Genomic DNA, 16,626 nt, shown 5'->3' with positions numbered 1-16,626 from the left:
AGATACATAGGATGAAGATACCCAGGATGAAGAAATTGAGACTCAGATAATTAACTTGCTAAAAATCAAGTAACTAGTAAATAATGGAGATCCAGAATATAAGAAAGAAGGGGTATTAGAGATTCAAGGTGACAGTAGATCTTTCACGTCATGCCTTGTCCATCAGGCCGCCCCTCTGATGTACGCAAAATAAATATTGCCATATTTCTCCAAGTATAAGATGATATCAGTTGTAAGATGCTCCTTTGTGTATCACAGTGGGGAAAAGAGTCTGTGGATTAAACTGACGATTAATTCCAAGACATGCTTGGACTTCAGAGATGTAAAAACAGAGAAGAAAAAAGTACCTTTTAATATTCATGAAGAATGATCCTTTAAAAGTCAGTCAGTCTGAAATGGAAGGAACAGAATAGTTACCTGCTGGTCCAGCTTGAGGGCAGCCTGATGGCAGCCCAGGGGTATTCTGGTGACATCTTGCTTTCTCCAAAGCTCAGCATAAAATTCCGGCGGTGATTCAGGACCTCACCTGCAGGTGGCAGTGCAGGCCACCGGATATGGCCTTTGGCCTCCTAGGGCGGGGTTTCAGGGGAGGAGCAGAAGGGGGCAGGTGAGAAACATGCTTCCACAGCTTCCATTTTTATTCACCCCTCTGTGCTTTTCCAAACCTCGGAGTCTTTTCCGTTTCCTTTTTCTCCTGTCTGGTCTCTTCTTCATCCGCATTAACTCTTTTTCTACCCATATTTCCAAAGTCCAAAGAGGTAGGCTTGCAATGAAAATGAATGTATCCTTCTTTTCCCCCCGCAAAATCAGATCAGAAATGTGGGAGTTAGCTAACGAGAAGGAAGCTGGTGTCTTAGTTTCCTGTTATTCTATGATGTTTGGGTGTCTTGATTGTATATGTGTGGAGCATATCCTAGATATAACCTCAAGATAGAGATTATTCCAGGGGCGCCTGGGTGGCTCGGTGGGTTAAGCATCCGACTCTTGGTTTCGGCTCAGATCATGATCTCAGTCTGGGATCGAGCCCTGCATCTGAGCTTGTCCCTCTCCCTCCTCCTCCCCCACGTGCTCTCTCTCTCAAACTAAAATAAATAAATAAATAAATAAAATCTTTAAAACATGGTAGAGATTTTTCTATCTAAAGAACATTTCTCAGGTAGGTCTTCCTATCTCTCGATGTAGCCAGTGATCAAACCCAGTTGTATCACTCTCCTCCCAGAATCTTGAAACACTTCCCCTGAGTCTAGACAACTTCTCCCAGCTCCTTGCATACCACCTAACCAGGCTCCAGCTCCCTGAGAACACCTGTGAACACATCCTGTGTCCACTCCGAGTCCCAGACCTCTCCCCAGAATCTTCTTCCCCTCAGTCTCTGCCCATAAGGCTAATTCTTCAAAACTAAGTTCAGAGTTCCTTCATGAAGTCTTTGCTCACTTAAACCTCATTGCCCTCCACCTATAGCTTTTTTTTTTTTTTAAGATTTTATTTATTTATTTGACAGAGAGAGAACACAGGCAGAGGGAGAAGCCCCAACATGGGGCTTGATCCCAAGACCCCGGGATCATGATGGGAGCGGAAGGCAGTTGCTTAACCAACTGAGCCACCCAGGTGCCCCCACTTACAGCTCTTAACAGCTCTCTGTAAATATGTTCATTGGTATGCCAGTCACCTCATGAGTTATCAATGTGGCAGTCTTCCTCTGTCCGTCCGATTTATATCCATATCCCTAGCGCCTCGCACAGAGCCCGGGTTATAGTAGATACTCGACTGATATTTATTGAATGAATGAATAATTGAATGATTCTTTTCTAAAATATACCAGAACGGACAGGGAAATTATTTTTAACTTTTGCACATTAAAAGCTTTTAAAACTCCTGACATCCAGACTCCACCCAGAACCAGTGAAATCAGAACTTCTCAACTGATGTTTGGGTTGAGCCCAGGTGATCTCAAGGTACAACCAAGGTGGAGAATCACCTCCATGGCAATGGTTCTCAAAGTGTGGTCCCAGGACCAGCATTAGAATATTACTATCCTCTTATTTGAAATGAAAATTCCTAGGACCCACCCTATAGTGTAGAATCAGAAATGGCAGGGCTGGGGGGATGGAGGGAGTTGACAACAATCTGTGTTTTAACAAGGCCTCCCATGATACAAAGTCAAGTTTGAGAAGCACTGTCTTAGAGGTTTACTTTAAATAAGTTATAGAGACTGTGTGTGAAGGAATCCGTCCCACCTTTTTCTTCTAATTTGATTCTGGCCCCTATTTCTTGCATATGGCTGTGCTTGCAGACAAACAACAAGCCCCTTTTAGTTGAAGATTTTTTTTTTTCTAATCTAGTTTGGTCTTACGATCAACATCAACTTATGGTAAAATAGCTTACCTATTTTATGTGGTTTTTTTTTTTTTTTCAATCCTTAAAAAAACTAGAGAAGTATTCTCGTGGCTATTTTTTCAAATCATGGAAGAGAAATGAGCAAAACCCAACATACATGGAACTTGTCCCATATGCCAGGCATGGTGCTGAAGTGCCCCATCATCTTACAATAAATCTAAGACATCCATCCCACAGAGGAGGAAAGAAAGGCTGGAAAAAAAAGGATGAGTCCACAGGGACACAGCAGAGATGTGAACCCAGATCTGTCCTAACATCCGGTCGTTCTCAGGATTCTCATGACCCCCATTTTGTTATTTTGCCCATAATCCCATAGTTTTCATGAGGAAAATCGGCTGCTCTCAAGAATCCCTGGCTAGCTCTCGAACAGAGGTGGTCACTTTGAGCACATGAAGTACTCACGCTGTTTCCTGCTCATTTGCAGTGGAATACACTCAGGGCTTTCTTTTTCTCTAAGACCTTGGAAAGAAACATGGTTTCACAATGCATCTAGGGTTAAAAGGACAGTTTTCTTCTAAAATGTCTACTTCTCTGAAACTCATATGCTTTGTTCCAAATCTGTGGTCTGAATTCTTGGATTCATTATTCACATGGTTCCTTTTTGAATCGTGAACCTTAGTAAAGTTGTACAGGCTCTGTGCTAGGCTCTGTGGGGGGCCAGCAGTGAGAAAGACAGACAAACCCCACTTGCTCACCTTCAAGAAGAACCGTATACATAAAACTAACCAATGAAGACACTAAGTCTAGATGTTATGACTGTCTTATCCAGGGCAATAAGATAAGAAGAGGACCTCTATGAGTTCAATTCTATAGTGTCTTGTGTGTACGTCTTAAGAGGTCTTTTGAACAGAAAGATCTTTGAACCTATGCTTCTCTATTTTAGTTTTTTGGGGAACCGGTATGGATGGTGTTTATTGTGGGAAATAGAGTAAATATTTCCAAGTTTGGAAGAGTCAGCCTATCAGAAGATGCAAACCCAACATTCCATTTCTAAAACAGGACACCTCAATCATCAGACCTCTTTCTCTGGGGAATGGCCAGCCAGCGTCGTCAGCAATTATACCAGTCAGAGGAGAAATTTCCGTGACTTCCATGGGCCATAAAAATCTGATACCGTTAGCAAACTGGAAGGCATTTCCAGTGAAGGTGGCTTCACATACAAAAGCAGCAGAACTGAGTACCACAAGCTCATGGCAAACCGCCAGGCCTGTTCCAGGACCCAGCCCTGCTCAGTGATGCTTATTCATCTGGGAGACGAATCCTAAATCTCAAATCCAAGCTGTGGGGCAAATAAGGCACCCAGGGGAGACTTTCTGTGCACCTGAGCACTCAGAGACACGCTCCACTTGCAAACACGTGAAAGAACCTGAAAAAGTAATCTTTTTTTAAGTCTTTAAAACATGAGAGAGCTTATCAAGACAGGGAGGAATTGCTAAGCCAATATGACAGAGAAACTGCTTACGTGGATAGGTCCATCAACTGGGAAGAAAGGTTTGCCCTAAGGGTACTTGTCAAGCCCAGAAATTTTTAGATTTCCTTCTGACAGCCAAAGGGGGCAAAGGGGATAGAAATGACAGGTTTGGCAAGGTCTTTTTTTTACAGTAATGGAACTGTTCTAAAATAAGCTTATTGTGATGGTTATATAATTCTTTATATATGCTAAAAATTCGTGGACTTATACTCTTAATATGGATGAATTGTATGATATGTGAGTTGTATCTCAATAAAGGTTGGGGGGGGAACTCAGTGAAGTGAGATCACTTTCTATTTGAGGGCAAAGTTAGGGGGAAACTGTCTTCTAGAAGCTGGCTGGCCTCCCCCTTCCCCCCCCCAACTGATCTGCTCTGGTTGCCAGGCACATGTTTACCTTAGAGACAGAGCACCCCCCCCCCCCGCCCCAGGGTTCTGAGCCCTCAGTTGAGACCCATAGAACACTGGCCCTTGGAGGCAGAGCTGTGGAGCCCTACACAGCCATGGAGGGCCTGCTGCCTGCCATCAGATCCACTTTCCAGTTGGTCCTAGAGCCCCTGTGGGGTGCCCTGCTGGTGATTTCTGAAAGCTGGAAACAGGTTTCAGTTCTCCATGAGTTTCCCTGGGAGATCGTGGCGTATATTGTAATACTGGTTTTGACAGCGAAGAAACGACACATTTGGAGAAGTGTGAAGGTGCTCGGCCAAAGGTGTTTGGCCCACGCTAAAGTCTGTGGAAAAGGTAGTGGGAATATGGGACCAATGACACAAGCTGATGATGCCCTAGGGCTGCCCGGGGTGGAGGCCAGTCTTCCCACATTACAAACCTTATGCTTCTCAGCAGTAAGTACTAACCGCTGTAGGCTGGCACTTCAGAACACCATTGACTTTCTGAAAATGGCGCAGAAGACCCAGCCTCCTAAACTTTCCCAAGTGACTGGTGATAGACCCATCTTAAGAACGTCAGAGAAGAATGGAAAACAACTTTGGAAGAAAATAATGGATGATTTGAATGGAAACACTCACGTCCTAGAGAGTCCAGAACTGCTCGCCCAAGAAATCGTGAGATGGAAGCAGAGACTCCAGGAAACGGAGCAGGAGAAAGAAAGGCTAGAGCAGTCGAACGCAGTAATGCAGCGGGCTCTGAAAGATAAAGTCAGCCAGTTAATACCACTGGGTGAAAACCTTCTGAAGGCCATCCCCTGGCCTTGTCTCCTTGGAGATCTCTTGGGTCACGTCAACTGGGAAGTCAAGCAAAAGAGGGAAGCAGAAAATGACAATCAGCCCATCCATCGGTCAGAGGGTGATCTGAAGGGTGTCACTGACGATGCTGATTCCAATGTGTCCCTTCAAAGTGCTGAAGAGAAAAATGAGGAACTAGCCAGACAACTGTGGGAAGAAAAGCAAATCAATGAAGAGCTTATGGGATAAGTCACAGATCTTCGAGCCAAGGAAGCCTCTTTGCAGAGGGAAAATTCACAGCTTCAAAGTGAGATTCAGCATTTGAAACGGAAACTTCAAATTCTGCCTCAATTATATCAAGAATACACCAGGGAACTTGAGAGAAAATCATTGGAGAAGGAAGTGCAGTGCTCAGACATTGAGAAGAGTGTTTCCTACATGTGTGGAAACATCGAGTCCGCAACTCAGATTCGCAACTTAGACAAGAAGATGGCCGAAGACACCCGCAGAGAACTGGAGGAGAACACCTCGCACTATCTAAAGGACATCCTCTTCAATGCGAATAAAGTCCATGAGAGCTGGATGGCAGCTGTGCTTACCGAGCGAAAAGTCAAGGAGCTAAGGAAAGAAAATGATCCCATCAGGCAAATGTTGGCCAAAGCGTAGTTCAACTTCCCGCCTTTCCCAAGCGGCCGTTTTGCTCCTGCTCCCCCACAGGCAGCCCACGGAGGCCCAGAAGTGTCAGGGGGCCTCCTGGATCATCAGCATCCCCAGGAAGGAGAAGAGCCAGGCCGCGAGGGCCCACGCATCCAGGGACACCCGCAGGTTTGACTGAGCTCACCGCAACCCGGTCCTGAACTCCCACAACCACGGCATAACATCTGCATGTGTTTTCTGTCTTTGAAGTAGTTTTGACTTACCTCTTTTTGGTTTAGATACTGCTATTTAATTGATATTACAATTGCTTTTATTCAAGTAGATTTAACATTATAGTTTTCAGATAGTATTTCTCCAGTAAAGTGTCATTTCCTATCATTCTTACCAATATATTGTTCTCACATCATCAGACCCTCTAGAATTAGATAATATTAAGTATTGTATTTTGATTTAAATTAAAGATCCACAATTACTTTAGCAACTATTGAAATTTGGCATGGATACAAACATTTAAAATAACATTTTTCTATGGCATGAGCATTTTTGTATGCCATTTTGATACTCACGAGCATGTATTAGAAGTCTGTACAAGTAATTTAATATATATCTGAATAAATTTTGATTTAAAAAAATTGGAAAAAAAATCCCCTATTCCAACTTCATAATATTTTGATTAGACTAGCTTTAAATTCATAAATTAACTTATCGTAGTTTAAGGTTTACAATTTTTTTCTCCTCTTGTTAACTTTTTTAAACGTTTTTCTTTTGTTTAAGATATTGTTTGCTCTTTAGACGTTTCTAAATTTTATGCAGTGAAAATGAAGGTTTTCCCTTGATGGCAAGCAAACACACACACACACAGCCCACCATGCCGATTCCAAGGCACCCTGAGTCGGTATGTCAGGAACAGAGGATAATAGAACAGTAAAGAAAGCTGCAAAATTTAAAAAAAATTTTAAAGAAAGAAAGAAACCATGCTCACACAATTTGTATAATATACCTAACTCATATACACACAAAAGGAGAGTTGCCCAGAAAGTGAGGAAAAAGCAGGGGGAGACTCCCAGATGCTAACAACAGGGGAAGCTCTTCCCAGCCCTGGGACTGCCTGGAGGGTGAAAAGGGGTGAAAGTGGGGGGCTGTCCTCAAGGAAGACAAAGATTTGCTGCAGGTACACATGAGAGCCACCAGAGGGCGTGGGAGCGCAGGCCAGGGAAGTGCAGAGCAATAACTTGGAGAAGGACCAGCACACTTGGGTCTATACAATCTAAAGTGTGTGTGTGTGTGTTACTGCATTAATTCATATCCGTTTATTTAGTACAGGCAGATCTCAGAGATCGTGCAGATTTAGTTCCAGGCCACCACAATAATGCAAATGCCACCATAAAGCAAACAATTCAATAATGAATATTTTTCTGGAAGTCATTTTTTTTCTGGTTTCCCAGTGCACACAAAAGTTATGTTTGTTACACTACACTGTCATCTAGTAAGTGTACAATAGCATTATCTCTAAAAAAATAAAAATTAAACCATGTTGAATTAAAAAATATCTTCTTGCTAATACATGCTAACCGTCGTCTGAGCTTTTAGCACGTTGTAATCTTTTAGCTGATGGAAGGGTCTTGCTTCAGTATTTGCTGACTGATCAGGGTGGTGGTTGATAGAAAGCTGTGGCAATTTCTTAAAAGAAGACAACTACGAAGGTTGCCACCTCAGCTGACCCTTCTTGTCACAAAAGACTTCGCTGTATCGGGCAGCGCTGTGGAGGGATGTGAAGAAATTGGAGCGCTGTTGGGTGAGAATGTGAAACAGCAAAGCTGCTGTGGAAAACAGTGTGGAGGCTCCTCCAAAAATTAAAAAGAGAGATACCATATGATCCGGTAATCCCACTTCTGAATATGTATCGCCCAAAACTGAAATCAGGATCTGAAAGGGGTACCTGCACTTCGAGTTTCATAGAGCACTATTCTTAGTAGCCCACGAGAGAAAGCCATCCAAATGTCCACCAACGGATGGATGGATGGGCTCAGAGAATATGGTATGAATGAGTAGGAAAACGTAACATTATTCTTAAAAGAGAAGGAAATTCGGTCACACGCTACAATATGGATGAACCTTAAGGATAGTATCCTATGTAAAATAAGCCAGTCTTACACACACACACACACACACACACACCAGATATTGTCTGATGCCTCTTATATGAGATCTCTAAAGTTGGTGAAAAATAAAATAAAAAATAAAGCAGTCCAACTCCTACAAACAGAAAGTGGACCCGTGGCTGCCACGGGCTGAGGAGTGAAAGGAATGGGTGGTTATTGCCTGGGTGTAGAGTTTCAGATTTGCAAGATTAAAATTTCTAGCAATCTCTTGCTCAACTATGTGAATTTAGTTAATGATACAAAACTACCAAACTTAAAAAGAATTAAAAGGGTAGATTTCATGTCATGTGTTTTTTACCACAATTTGAAAAAAAAAAAGAAAAGGAAATGTGAGTTTTGGGATTTGAGTGGTGGGGAATTAGACTTGAGCTCTGTCTCCAACCAATGACTTCACCTCTCTACATTTTGGTTGAAGGAGTTGATCTAAATAATTTTTAAAGGTTCTACCCAGTTCTAAAGTCTAATTGCTTTATAATTATAAAGAGAATATCTTAGCCATTGACTCTAAGACAAAGACCTTTATAGTACAAAATGTTGACCTCCTTATCTTCCAAAAAATCCCTCCACTACACCTTGTCAATCGTATCACACAATCAATTCACATTGGATGCTCAGTGATCAGCATCTCAACTAAAGTAATTCATGCTGAAACAACATGATAATAACTTGAAAAAGGACAATGTTTTTACCTCAAGCCGAAGGAGGACCAAATTTTAAATATTCATATTATGCTCATTATATTTTTGATCACTAATCTTTACTGGATGTGTATGAGAAAGATGAAAGCAAAGGTCATTAGAAGAAAGAAAATTATCTCTGAAATGACCCTGATATCAGGTGAAGATCATCTGAATGCAGGAAGTACTAGAGGGATGGAAAGGAAGGAGCAGAATTACGACAGGTTGAGGATGGAACTTGGTGGGTATTAGACAGCAAAGGATCAGAGGATTTTCTAAGGTTTCAGTCTGGAGGGATGGGGGTAACAATGAAACAAGCAATGTTTGTAGAAAGGAAGGTGCCTATGTCGAAACACACAGGAGAGAGATTGGGTCCTGGGATGAAGAGGCATCCTGGGGAGACTGCATGGGTACTTTTACATAGTGTTTGAAGAGAGACAAGAGCAGCAAGGCCTGGACCGATCCTTGGGGCACAGCGGCAGTTAAGCCAAAATCCTCACACTTGCAGCAGGTGTCTTAGGTGTTACAGAGTGTAATGAATAAGAAAGCTTATGAACGAGGAAGAAGAGGCCCTGGCAGGGGTGTAAACAGGGAGGAGGAAGTAATCAAGACAGAGAAATGAAGCCAAAGGGGCCAAGGGTGAGACAAAAGAGCGCCCTGCAGCAGAAGTCAGAGGAAGGGGCTGGTGGGGAGGTGTTGGTTAGTGTATCTTTGCTGCTAGAAAGGTATGGGAAGGAGAACATCCAAAGTGAGAAAATTCCTGAAAAGGCAGGAAGGGAAAGATTTCCAGGCTCAGATGAGAGAATCAAGTTTGGAAATCGAGGCGGGAACGGTGGAAGGATGAGTGTAGAAAGAAAGGTTATTTGCTGGAATGTATGGCCACAAGCCACAGCAAAAGGACTTTGCTAGCTCAAGTAGAGAGCAATTTATTTGGAAGGCTTTGGGGCAACTCCCAAAATGCATGCGAAGACCAGATAACCAGACTCAGCAAGAGGGCTGAACCAAGGGAGACTGGGCCTAAAAAAGACAGGTGAGCTCCAAGCACAGCATGAGCTTGGGTTAGGCCCCATCACTGGTACTAGACACGTACCAAGGACACAGGTGTCATCTGGTCTCCTCTACTGTCACCTCAAAGCTCTGAAATTCCCAACAGTCCTCCCAAGATTCAAAAGCCCGGTGCCAAGTGTCTTCTTAGCTAACCCTCCATTATCTGCCCACTCTCCCCCCGCCATGACTTCTAAGAGCACCTGACTATTCCGCTTTCTGAGACATACTTGATGTCCCACCAGATACCCAGGGCAGACATTCTTTCCAAAAATAAGGCTCTTACAAAAACAAAATTAAACAAATGAACCAAAAGCCTCATACAGTCAAAAGCAGCCAAAACAAGAGACACTTGTCTACCACTTTCCACCTCGCCAATTCCCAGACCTGCATTTCAAATCCAAAAGCAAAACAACGTATATGATGCAAAAGTCTTCTGCCTCACATAAAAACAGTCTGCCTTCGTACCGCCAAAAACACTCTACTTCCCAGAGCAAGCCATTAAAATCTCTCCACTCTATCCAAGCTCCAGCCCCAAGACCCCCGACTGACACCCTTTCCTTTGGTTTTCATTCTCTAGCAAGCTTGTTCTGGTGTTTTGCAAACCATAAAGCAGTGACAAAGTCAGACAACACTAATACATGTGTAAACTTGGTGGAAAGAGATTGAAAAGGATGTTAAAACACTGAGATGATACAATAAGGCAGGAAACTCTGGGTAATGGCTTTAGTTCTCTTCTCTGTGGCAGGTCTCCGCTGTGGGTAACATCAACGGCTTCCCTCTGCCAGAGTCCCCTCCACGTCTACTTTGCCTTCAGCCAGCACTTTTGCAGCTGGGGACACTTAATCCTCGGGGTGAGCCTGTGACCCTCAATGTCACACATGGAGATGTCGGCTCTGGGTCATCCTGCGTGTATAGGGTTACAACAGCCTTTCAGAACTGCCTTTCACTAACTTTTTCTTTCTTTTTAAAACATCCTTTGGTTTTATATTGGGCAAGAGCAAAAATAAGATTACTTGATAGTAAATCGCCCCTACCGTACAATTCCAAAATGCTGCTCTTTACCACATTGTAAGATTTCAATACGCAGCCAGCCTATTTCTGATTTCTTCATGGGGACTAATGTGATATAATAATAAAGATGGCTGTATCCGCACCAGGTAATTCAAATCCCCACTTAAATCCTCCACAAGTGGCCCCAACTTTTCTCTTGTCCAAATAAAGACTAAGACGCAAGATGGTTTAAGAACAAATGAAAACTCCATCGCCTTCAACCGAACTCTAGCTCTATCTGTGTAAATAGTAAGCAGTATTTCCCTCTGATTAAACCATCTTTCATTTAAAGAACTATTTCACACTTGAAATTCTCACGCCATATGCAACTGTTATGGGATAAACTGGGTTCCTCCAAAATTTATGTTGATGTCCTAACCCCAGGTAACTCAGAATGTGAATGTATTCGAAGATAGGGCCTTTTAAAGAGTGATTAAGCTCAAATGAGACAATTAGGGTGAGCCTAATCCAATCTGACTGATGTCCCAATACGAAAAGGAAATTTGGACACACAAAGGGACACCAGGGACATATACACAGAGAAAGAAGGCAGCCATTTGTAAGCCAAGGAGCAAAGCCCCAGAAGAAACCAAAGCTACCTCTACCTTGATCTTGGATTTCCAGGCTCCAGAACTGTAGGAAAATACATTTCTGTTGTTTAGCCCCCAGTCTGTGGTACTTTGTTATGGCAGTCCTAGCAAACTCATACAGCAACCCGTTCAAAGAGACCAACTGAATTATTAGTAAAGAAAACAATGTATGAATTGCCATCTACTTTCATCGGTGTTTTAAATATTTTTCCCATGTCATGAGGGGATGGATTTTGTAATTCCCAGTAGGAAAACATACTTAAAAATCTCAGCTCTTCTCGGTCTTGCCTTCTTAATCCACATGAACGTCAAAATGTGTAGCCTCTGAAGAAACAACTCCGTTGTGAATATGATCTTCGAGGTGGGGATTTCTCACTGCCCACATTTAGATTAGAGTCCTACCAGATACAATTGCTCTTAGATGCTAGACAACATATGCTGGGTTGCAGGGCGATGTAATAATTTCACCTGTTCTTTTCCATGTTGAATGGCGTATTTCAGAAGCACTGCGGCGGAGGTATGTTAGCAATGTTGCTGTGTCTGTCTGAACGAGCAAGAGTAATTTAAATAGGACAAGTTCAGTGGCTACAGTCACCTGGGATCTCGGCCCATGGAGTTAAAGGAGTTTTCCCAGTCTGTAAATGCAGAGGATCAAAACCTCCAACTCTTCTCTGCTCCTAGGGAATCACAACAGGACTCCTTGTGCCCTCACTCCAGAGCTGGTCACGTGGTCAGTCCAGTCCAGCTCTTTTGGAGGACTCAAAGCTCATCTTGGGGGTACGAACCCCTTGAATGCCCAAGGAAAAGTTTGTGAGATCTGCTAACGGTGACATAAAAACTTGACAATGAGCATCCCTCACATTTTCCTTCATTGGTGCTTCTTTTAATTTCTGGGCCAAAAAAAAAAAAAAAAAAAACTGAAGTGGGAAAACAATTGAGATATAAATATATAGATCTAGATCTTCCAGGAGGTGAAATCCACATCATGGTTAAGGTAAAATTTAATCCACCATCCAAGTGGCCGATGTTTAGTGTTTGCCATAAGGAAGCATATGCACTTTGCTGCATGGCCTTGAGAAAATGGCATTCCTTTTACTGTTCGTGCAAATCATCTTTGTTATTATATTTGCTCGGTTCGGTTTCTTCCTATCATATAATTGTCATGATAGTTTACAGAAAACATATCCCCTTTTTATAGTGGCTTGTGTGGAGAGACCACACTTAGTGACTCACTCCTAGCCCTGCCACTTAACTAACTCCATGTTTTCCTGCAGTTGGTAAGAAAAGAAAAAAAAACAAAAAAAAAGACAGTGGTTGGTGGGGTTTCAGTTTCTTGAACAAGGGAGTGGCCCCAACAGAAAAGGAGTCTACTTTCTAATAGCTCAGAAGGAAGACTTATTATAAAATCTTTCTTTGGAAACCAAAACCAACATTTAACTGTGTTATTAATAATAAGCCTATGTAACAAATTATTTCAAATACCCACACATGTATTAACACAAGCTAATTGGCTGGATATGTTCCCAGGTAGTAGGTTGCTCAAAGTTACATTTTCATAAATATTATAGTTTTCAAGGGTGAGAATTTTTATGGACAAAATGAACATCTGGTAATAGTTGCTTTTAAAAAGTTAAAATTGTTGGAGAAATGGTAGGGGAAATCTTAGAGCCTCAGTCCCCCATTTATCAGTTAATTAAAGCAGACCCAAATTTCCTTTTTTAGGTGAAGCTTAACCTTTCTCAAGAATACTTCGTCATCATCGGTATTTTGATGTATGGTGATGTGAATTCCATCCAATGAGCTTGTTGCTTAAGCTTTCCCCCCAGATTAAACCAGACCAAGAGAGCATTCCATACGGTACAGCACTGCCGTGGCCCCACACGGAATCACTTCGTTGGATTGTTCTCTTGCGTGCTGCCATTGGCCCTAGTTTGGAGCATCTTGGAATCAGTCTTGAGAAATGTGTTGTTGAATTTGCACTTGGAATGTTGGACAGGGTTATTGTTCTTAAAATCCTCGTGCTTGTTTTAAGATGATCCAAGGTAGAAGTTGTCGGTCATGACGGGTATGCAAACCTAGGCTTTTCCACACGATTGGTTTGTTGGCATCCCCTGAATTCTGTAGAGAGCACAAGTGAACTGGTTTTCCTAATTTGACTACTAGAATGCTCAGAGAGGTCTACCTCTGCAGTGCTTTTTTGGACATTGTATAACAAAGTTATATTTTTCTACCTTTACTGTTGTAAGTCTGAGATGACACTGAAAGAATTTTCAGGACTGGAATATTGGAATAATAATTTTCTGTGCAATTAGACGGGCATTCATTGACACATTCATCCACATAACTACAACATATTTTGAGTAGCTACAATGAGGGCCACAGACTAGCATGCCTATAGGGGCCAGGCTGGTGAAATAAATGTGTGACTGGCCACATACAAAAAAATAGAGACTCCCACAAACTGCCCACCTAAAGGAATTCATTTATTATCTCTGTGCTGGCCGGATAAGGCAGGTGGCTAGAAGTCAGGTGGCTATTCCTACCCCCTGGCCAACAATGTGTCAAGCCCTAAAGTAAACACTATGGCTATACATAAATAAGAGATGAGGCTCCTGCCCCCCAGGGGCTCACAGTTTGTTGAAGGGGGAAAACATGGAAACAAATGAGCACAATAGCATGTCAGAAGTACTAGGAGCACCTGCAGGGTCCAGCAAGTAAAGTAGAGTCAGGTGCAGGATTCCAGGTAGAAAATATACAAGGGAATTAGCAAACACAATGACTCCGGGCAACCCCAATTGCTGAGAGAGGAGATCCTCAGGATTGAGTCTTAGCGCACACCACTGCAAGGAACACACACTCAACCAGCAGGAGATCAAATCAGAAAATGAAGCCAGACCCGCCTAGCAATATTTCCGTGATTGTTTACTCGAGTAATCAGAAAATTAAAATATAGATACATGGAAAGAAATAACACTTAGTCGAGGACATTAACAAATTTTGGACTTGACGTCTGCAGCCTATATTTGTGAGTGCTGGGACATATAATTTGAATAAGTTTTCACTCATCGAGCCTCCAATTACTGGCTGTAATGAGGACCTACAAAGAAAATACAGAATCACTAATTAATGGATTGAAAAGTAGTCAGGAAATACATGGGGTTTTATTAAGCGCATAATAATATTTTCAAGCTGACTTGGTAAACAATGACCTGCTTTCCTATTTTTTTAGGTTCATATTTATAATGACTATTGTTGTATCTTCCTGAGAGACTCTGGGCCCAAAATAGAGAAAAAAATAGTAAGAAATCTGGGATGCCTGGGTGGCTCAGTCGGTTGAGCGTCTTCCTTTGGCTCAGGTCATGACCCTGGGGTCCTGAGATCAAGTTCCACATTGGGCTCCTTGCTCAGTGGGGAGTCTGCTTCTCCCTCTGCCTGCCACTCCCCCTGCTTGTGCTCTTATCTCTGTGGAAATAAATAAATAAATCTTTTTTAAAAATAATAATAAATTTGACCTTAATACTAAATGAATTTCTTAATTTCCAGTATAAATGTGCTCTTTTTTTTTTCTATGTTTAAAATTTTATACATTCTGTGAAGGGCTTATTCTTTAAAAAAATAAGTTGGCTTGGTAGTTTGAACTTCCTATTAGGCTTATTTTAAAATGAAGAATGGGAAGGATAAAAACCAATTCAGTGAAATGCAAAATATATTTTAGATCATAAAGGAAAGAGAGTTTCACAGCTGATTCTCTCAATGTCAGACAAATTTGGTTATAGTTTTGAACTTTTATAATGACCTTTGCACCCACCCTCCAAATGAGTTTGTGACCTATCTCCTTATTCTTGATGGATTTTGGTGAAACTGGACCCTACTTGATGAATTTGCAAAATGGAATTTCATTTCAGTAACTCTCATTTGAAAATCCCAGCCTTAGATATCGAACTGAGTATGCTTTACCACACACATTCAGGGGTAAAATATGTTCAGGAATTCCATAAAACTAAGGCAGGAATCCAAGCTATATGCCCACACAGTAGATTAAAACATTCTGGGCCTTGGTTAAGTTTTGTGTCCATAATGTCTCATTTCTTACAGGCTCTTTCTTCCCCAGCAATAAAAACTAATCACTTCTCTTAAGAACCAAGCAAAGCCTAACATCATGTTATTTCACCTGAACAAACTGTATTTTAGTATATGGCATAAATGTCAATTTTGTTAAATGAAAGAGAATTGCAAATTGAGTCAGAAGGAGTAGGCTCAGAGGACCAGCATTTAAAATGCGGGGCCTGGGTGGCTGGGTGGGTTAAGCATCTGACTCTTGGTTTTGGCTCAGGTCATGATCTCAGGATTGGGAGATCGAGCCCAAGTCGGGGTCCCTGCTCAACGCGGTCTGCTTGAGATTCTCTCTCTTCCTCTCCCTCTGCCCCTCCCCCCCACTTGTGTGCACGCTCTCTCTCTCAAGTAAAATAAATAAATAAAATCTTTAAAATGCATGTAGGGTCATTGTGCTGTTTCCTGCTCATGTTTTGTACAGCTCTGAAGTGCACATTTTAGCAAGGTGTGTTCAAGGAGGCTTGTGTCCCCAACAAGCTGGAAACTTCCACGGTCACTTAATGATGAAACATGGCAGCGGAAAAAAGGACGGAATTAGCAGCACCATGAAAAGTGTTATTGGACTCTAAAGGGCGGAAATTAAAGATGAGAAAGCGAGTGATCAATGAACAGTATGGAGAAGCAAGCTAGAATTTAAATTGGCAAGGAAAAACTACTAGAAACCATCAGGGAAAGAAAATCAAAGTGTGAAGATAAATAATATAGACAATAAGTCAAAGGGGCCCAATATAATCAAAGTTCATACTACGTGTAGGTGTAATGTAAGTCAGAAAAGAAAATGGATTTTTCTTCTTTGTGATCACACCTCTCTCGAGGTGTACCTGTCATTGCAGCTTTTTGAAATACAGAAATACTCTGCCTAATGAAGAGATTAGTAGTCTACCATTGCGCTTTATCTATTATTCTCTGAGAATAAGAAAGCTAATTAGCTCATGCCTTTAAATTTAACGCAGGTAGATACCACATGTCCAATGTGACTAAGGAAAGTATAATGAAAAAAGAGTTATTTGTAAGAACTAATGTTTTGTGTTAATATGCAGTATCTCTATAACATGAGTCCAAAACAGAAGTTATGGTGATCTGCCTAGAAGAGTAGTATTTATTCCATCAATATCTTTTCTCTTGTTTTCTCATGCTACATTCTGCTCATGGTTTCCTATACGTGCCCTTTGGTTTCCCATCAGTCTTCTGAATAATTCTTTCATTCCAAGTGCCTAGATTCATTGTCAGCAAAATGTAGTCAAATTCTATCCCTTCAAGGTCCAAAATACTGTCTCCTGAA

The 16,626-nt window shown here is 41.8% G+C and overlaps 1 long non-coding RNA gene across 1 annotated transcript in view; it reads right to left on the bottom strand.

The window, feature by feature from the left end:
- Positions 1 to 423: 423 nt before the first annotated feature.
- LOC144382729 (uncharacterized) overlaps positions 424 to 16,626 on the bottom strand; it is a 226,769-nt gene continuing 210,566 nt past the window's right edge. The window contains exon 3 of the long non-coding RNA XR_013450108.1: positions 424 to 569. This is a non-coding gene — a long non-coding RNA (uncharacterized LOC144382729). The remainder of the gene's footprint in view (positions 570 to 16,626) is intronic.

This window comes from Halichoerus grypus, chromosome 8 (assembly GCF_964656455.1).
Source record: "Halichoerus grypus chromosome 8, mHalGry1.hap1.1, whole genome shotgun sequence".
NCBI classification, from domain to species: domain Eukaryota; kingdom Metazoa; phylum Chordata; class Mammalia; order Carnivora; family Phocidae; genus Halichoerus; species Halichoerus grypus.
The sequence above is the reverse complement of the archived record's forward strand: the minus strand, read 5'-3'. Positions and strand labels throughout refer to the sequence as shown.